Raw genomic sequence first — 6071 nt, forward strand, 5'->3', positions numbered from 1 at the left:
GTCATTCTCATGGAACACTTGACACTCAGAATATTGAAGGAAACTTTTCATTAAAATAAACGCTTCTAAGAGTTTCACAACACACTCTTGCTTATCTGAGCATTGGGGTCGTAAGGACATCTAGCCATGTCAGAGCCTCCAAAGCCATTCTCATTTTTGAACAGCCTCTAGGCCAATACACATTTAAGTTCCTCTGTCACATTGGAGGACAGACTAGTAAATGTTTCTCTTCTGGTGAGCACTAGAAGTTTATTTTAAAGACTTCTATTACTCAAATGTATGTATTTCTCCATGGACTGATAATGAAGTTAGCATGCTATTGGATTCGGTTTTCTACTTGGTTGTTTTAAAACTGGAGACTCAGGACATTGTAGGTGACATAGAAGGCATTGTAGGTGACACAAAAGGCTTGGAGCAGTTTACAGAGCAAGGACAGAATGGAGATAAACAGCCATATCTCATATGGTGGGCAAGTTGAAAATCACTGAAAAATGATTTCTGACAATCAGCAGGTGTGGTTAAAGCACTGAATTGAGGGATGGAGAGATGGCTCATAGGTTAAGAGCACTAACTGGGCTTCCAGAAGTCCTGAGTTCAAGTCCCAGCAACCACATGGTGGCTCACAACCATCTATAATGGGATCTGGTGCCCTCTTCTGGTGTGTCTGAAGATACCAACAGTGTACTCACATAAAATAAATAAAAACATCTTAAAAACAAAATTGTATGACTCGGGACCAGTTATTTATAAAAGCATCTTAAAAACAAAATTGTATGACTTATCTACTCTAGCTCCCCCTGACATACACTCTGGGTTCATGGCAGGGGTAGGTACAGAGGTTGGGTGGTTGTTTTGGAGTCAGAGGGATTCAAGGATGCTCAGAAATGGTGTGGGCCCAGGACAGAAGGAAGCCCAGTGCTGAGTCGCCCTGTGGAGGCTGCTGGATGACGAGATGCACTGGGCTGTGCAGTGTGTGCCGCGAATAAACCCCTCTGTGTTGGTGTTTGCCACTGTCACTGTTAGAAGATCTAGCATTATCTTGACTGATACAGTTAGACAGAAGGCGTTTAAGGTTTACTGTGTAAGTGCTGTTTCTGCCACACAAGACCACACAAGAGGGCAGGGATCTGTCTGTGAGTAATGAACGGCCCTTGCTTTAGGAGTCCATCCCAGGACATTAATAAGCACAGGGGTGCACGCCCTAGTTACACTGTGTGATAACATGGGATGCTGTGAGAGAGCGTGCCCAAGGTGCTTTAGGAAGGCCCTCAGAACAGGTAGCTGTTAAATCCTGCTTGCAGGAGTATGGGCAGAATGTGTGTCCCCCAAATCTGCATTGAAGACCTGATCCCCACTGTGATGCTGCCAGCATCTGGGGTGGTTTGGATATGCTTGGCTCAGGGAGTGGCACTGTTAGGAGGTGTGGCCTTGTTAGAGTGGGTGTGGCCGGTTGGAGTAGGTGTATCATTGTGGGCATGGGCTTTAAGACCCTTGTCCTAGCTGCCTGGAAGCCAGTCTTTTCCTAGCAGCCTTTAGATGAAGATGTAGAACTCTCAGCTCTTCCTGCACCATGCCTGCCTGGACGCTGCCATGCTCCCGCCTTGATGATAACGGACTGAACCTCTGAACCTGTAAGCCAGCCCCAATTAAATGTTGTCCTTTATAAAAGTTGCCTTGATCATGGTGTCTGTTCACAGCAGTAAAACTCAAACTTGGACAGCATTCTAATCCAGGACTTCCAGCCTCCAGACTATGACAAATGCTGTTGCTTAAGGTATCTAATCTGTGGTACTTTGTTGCAGCAGTCTGAACTAAGACAAATGGAGATTTCCTTTAAAGAGATGATCATTTGGAAAACCCCAGAAGAAGAGAGCAAGACTCAGTCAAGGAGCTCCATGGCTGTTGCAGCCATAGATTTTTTCAAAATCTACTCTAATTAGGGTTCTTAAATGTTTCAACTTCCCTTTAGCCCATTGACCAGAGGTAGCCAGGAAAGGTAGGAAACGGGGGTTGTGGACCTATTTAAAAGTAGTTCTTTGGGGTGATTCCAATTCTCGTTGCCAGGATATCAGCAGTCCAGTCCAATAGCAAACACTAAACATGGGCATAGCAGCATCTTGATCCAGCAGAAATCGAAAGCCTCTGCTGAATTGGCACTAGCTGAATCAGCAAGAATCAGCTGCAATACCATGGGAAGCTCTCTGGTATGTTTCTCTCTACAAAGTGAATGCCAGTGAAGACCAGGGAAGCCTTGCAAGGCACAGCAATGCACGAGCATCTTCTCACTGTCTGAGGACTTATATTTATATTCTTTCTAAATGTCACACACCCTCTCAAAGCTTCTGCTCCAGAAAAATGTCATACACCCTCTCATGGGTCTGCTTCAGCAAAATATCCTCTCACCTGTCTGCTTCTGCAAAATATCCTCTCACAAGATGACTTCCAGAAAATCATCCTGTGATACAACTGAGTTTCCAGAGAAACCAGGAATTTCTAGCCAAGGATGTGAAGGTAAGCCAATGATGGGTCTGATGGGGGGGTTCACATTGGACACTGAGGTCTTTGAATAAGGTTCCCAGAAAGATGGCTTCCACTGCACACAATTCTTCCAGCAGGCACTGAAGAATGATGAAATGGCCCTCCAGGACTTCGTGGGAATGTTCCAAAGGTTAGGTAGGCAGAAAGAAGGGATTTCTAGACCAATGCTGTCAGCTTGTGCCAGAGAAAAGATGAGCATCTCTGAAAAATATAGTCTCCTGGCCGTGCTACAGGCTACAGTTCATCATGGCAGGTAAGTCATAGCAGGGATTTGAGAGAACTGGTCACATGACATCCACAGTCAGAGGACAATAAACTAATAGGCGCCTGCTAGTACTCTGCCTTCTCTCTTCATATGATTCAGGATGCCCTGAAAGGGAGTGGTCGCACCCACAATTAAGATGGATCTTCCTGGGGCAGAAGAGACGGCCCAGCAGTTAAGAGCACTGCTTGTTCTTTTAGAGGTCTTGGGTTCAATTCCCAGCACCCACATGGTGGCACACAACTGTCTGAAACTGTAGTTTGGGGGGATCCAATGCCTTCTTCTGACCTTCTTGGCCCTAGGCATGTGTGTAGTGGAAAGACATACGTGCAGGTCTGCTAGGTGTCAAGCTAACAATTATTCTAACTGTCACAGAAACAGGATACTGACCCTGAGGTTGCAACTGCTTCAGTACCAGTAAGACTTAGAGTCTAACACTCATGCATGTCTCATTCCAGAGAAATTCATTTCAGCATGACGTCTGACTTGGCAAATAGCTAGAGGATTTGAGTTAAAATGTGACAGGTCCGGGCTGGAGAGTGCTCTTCCAGAGGTCATGAGTTCAATTCCTAGCAACCACATGGTGGCTCACAACCATCTGTAATGGGATTTGGTGCCCTACTGGTGTGTCTGAAGACAGTGACAGTGTACTCACATACATAAAATAAATACATCTTAAAAATAGAAGTAGGTTGCAAACCTGACAGGTCCTTTCCCAGTGAGCATCATTTGACGGATTTTATTCTTTTCCAAACTGCTTTCATTCGAGATTTTCATCACCTTCAAATTTTCTCAAGAGAGGGGAAAAGAAAACAACAACAGAGACTCCCTCATCCCTAACTTTGCCTAATTTTATCATTTAAGGTCCAAAGCTGTTGCATTGAAAGACTACACTCTGTGCAGGGCTCATCTTCTTCATGCTCACCAGAGCAGGCGATCCCATCTGCCAGCACACTGGAGAGAGTTCTGTGCTAAGCAAAGCTGATCCCCTCTGCTCCCCCACGGTGTTTAAAATGACACCTTGGACAACTGCACCAGTTCACAGCACAACCCTGTTGGGAGGTTGAATGACCCTTTCACTGGGATCACCTAAGACCACTAGAAAACAGGTATTCACATTATGATTCTTAACAGTAGCAACATTATAGTTATGAAGTAGGAACAAAAAAATTATGGTTGAGGGTCACCATGGCATGAGGAATTATATCAAAAGGTCACAGCGTAAGGAAGGTTGAGAACCTCTGGACAACTGGGTACCTATTGATTCTATCTTTTCTATTGAAAGGTGAAAAATGGCCTGCAAACGTGGTAAATCTAAATTTCTAATAAAAACTACAACAAAAGACCCATAATCTAGTCTAGACCGGAGTGAGAAGTGAATGCTATGGTCAGATGATAAATTGTCGATGCTGAAGGGCGAAGCCATTTGAGAAGTGACTTGGGAACCAGCTGGCTGGCTGGGTGTCTCCTTGTCTCCCCTTGCAGCCAGCTGGCCTTTATGGGGAAGCAGTTACTGTAAACCACAGACAGGAGTGCAGGTAAATCCAAGTGGGCATTCAAAGGTGTTTAGAAAGCCATTTGCAAGCACAGAACCAGAGATTCTGAACGCTCCTCTGTTTTGTCTATCCACACATAGCCAAGTCCACACCACTTTTCCTATGTCCTCTGTCTGAATTACTTAGCCTGCGATTTTTTTGTTATTTTGTTGTTGCTTCCCACTCTGATGTCAAATATGTTCTTCTCCCATCAGACCATTAACAGAAGAATTCAGTTCAAGTTACCCACTGAGTACAGAAGCCTGGATGGGCGGCCTTCAAGATCTACAGTAACAATCCCGTCCCAGTCAGTCAAAGCCCTCCTCGGCCCCGCCCAAATCAACCTGGTCAGCCACTTCAGTCACTCCACGCTTTCTCTACCCTTCCCCACTTTGTGCCTCTGTTCTGCTGCCTTTCCCCTCTCATCTCGTGTCCAGCCCATTTCATATACACTGAGAAGTCTGCTTTTATTTTCCCCAGACTGGGAGAGTTAGCGTTCCTGTTCTGGACATCCCATGATCATTAGTAAGTCTGGAAAATCTGTCTTTGCAAGGATGTGCACAGCAGCACAGTTATAACAGCAAGGAATAGGAAGCAGAATAAATGTCCATCAAGGACATTAAGTGTCCCGCCGGACTCATGAGTTGAATGTTTGGTTCTCCGTCCATGGTGCGGTTTGGGTTCCTAGCACTAAAACAAAGGAAAAAACAAAACAAAACAAAAAAACTTCCCTTAAGTTTCTGGCAACTACTGCTTTTTTTTTTCCCCTCTGAACCTTGTTTTCCCAGAATCCCATGTAACAAGAAGGATAAGGTACATGGCCCTTTTTGATTGGCTTCTTTCACTTAGCAGTATAATTTAAAGTTTTCCAGTGTCTTTTCGTGGTTTGACAGCTCCCTTCTAGTAGTGAATATTATTGCATTGCCTGGGTATGGCAGAGCCTATCCAAGAAAAATGACCCACTGAAGGTCACTTTTATTGTTTCTATCTTTTAGCCATTATGAATAAAGCTTCTACAGACATCCATGTGCAGGCCTGTGTGTGGACATGTTTCTGACTTCTTTGGATATGTCCTAAAAGTTCTGCGGTTGGAGCATGTAGTCATATGGTATTTATCTTTATTTGTGTCAGTAAAACTGTCTTTGGAAGTATCTATATCATTGTGCATCCCCAGCGGCGTCAGGACAGAGTCCCTCTTGTTCTGATGGTGTCGTTGTTTTGAGTTTCCAGCCATGCAGATCCATGTTTAGGTAACTACATTTTTAAAGGTAGGCATTACCCAATAATGAATATGTGGTGTGACTCCAAGTACGTTTACTATTACTCCCTCATCATACTTTTCTGGAGCATTGTGTATGTGCGCATATGTGTGCAGACATGGATGTGTGTAAGCCAGAGATCGAAGCTTGGCATCTTCCACAGTCATGCTCTACCTTATTTTATGAGGTGAGGTCTCTCACTGAACCTAGAGTTCACTGATTTGGCTAGACTGGCCAGCCAAGGCGCTCCAGGGATCTACTTGTCTCTGCCTCCACAGGGCTGAGATTACAGGTCTATCTCTTTGTAGCTGGCTTTTTTTCTGTGGATGCTAAAGATTCCAACTCATGTCTTTGTGTTTGCCCAGCAAACACTTTACTGGCAGGTCCTACCCTGAGATTGAAGCAAAGAATTTAAGAAAACAAAACAAATCAAAAATCTTAAATGTCAAAACCCACAATGCTCTGGGGCCACATCTA

Source organism: Arvicanthis niloticus, chromosome 2 (genome assembly GCF_011762505.2).
Source record: "Arvicanthis niloticus isolate mArvNil1 chromosome 2, mArvNil1.pat.X, whole genome shotgun sequence".
NCBI classification, from domain to species: domain Eukaryota; kingdom Metazoa; phylum Chordata; class Mammalia; order Rodentia; family Muridae; genus Arvicanthis; species Arvicanthis niloticus.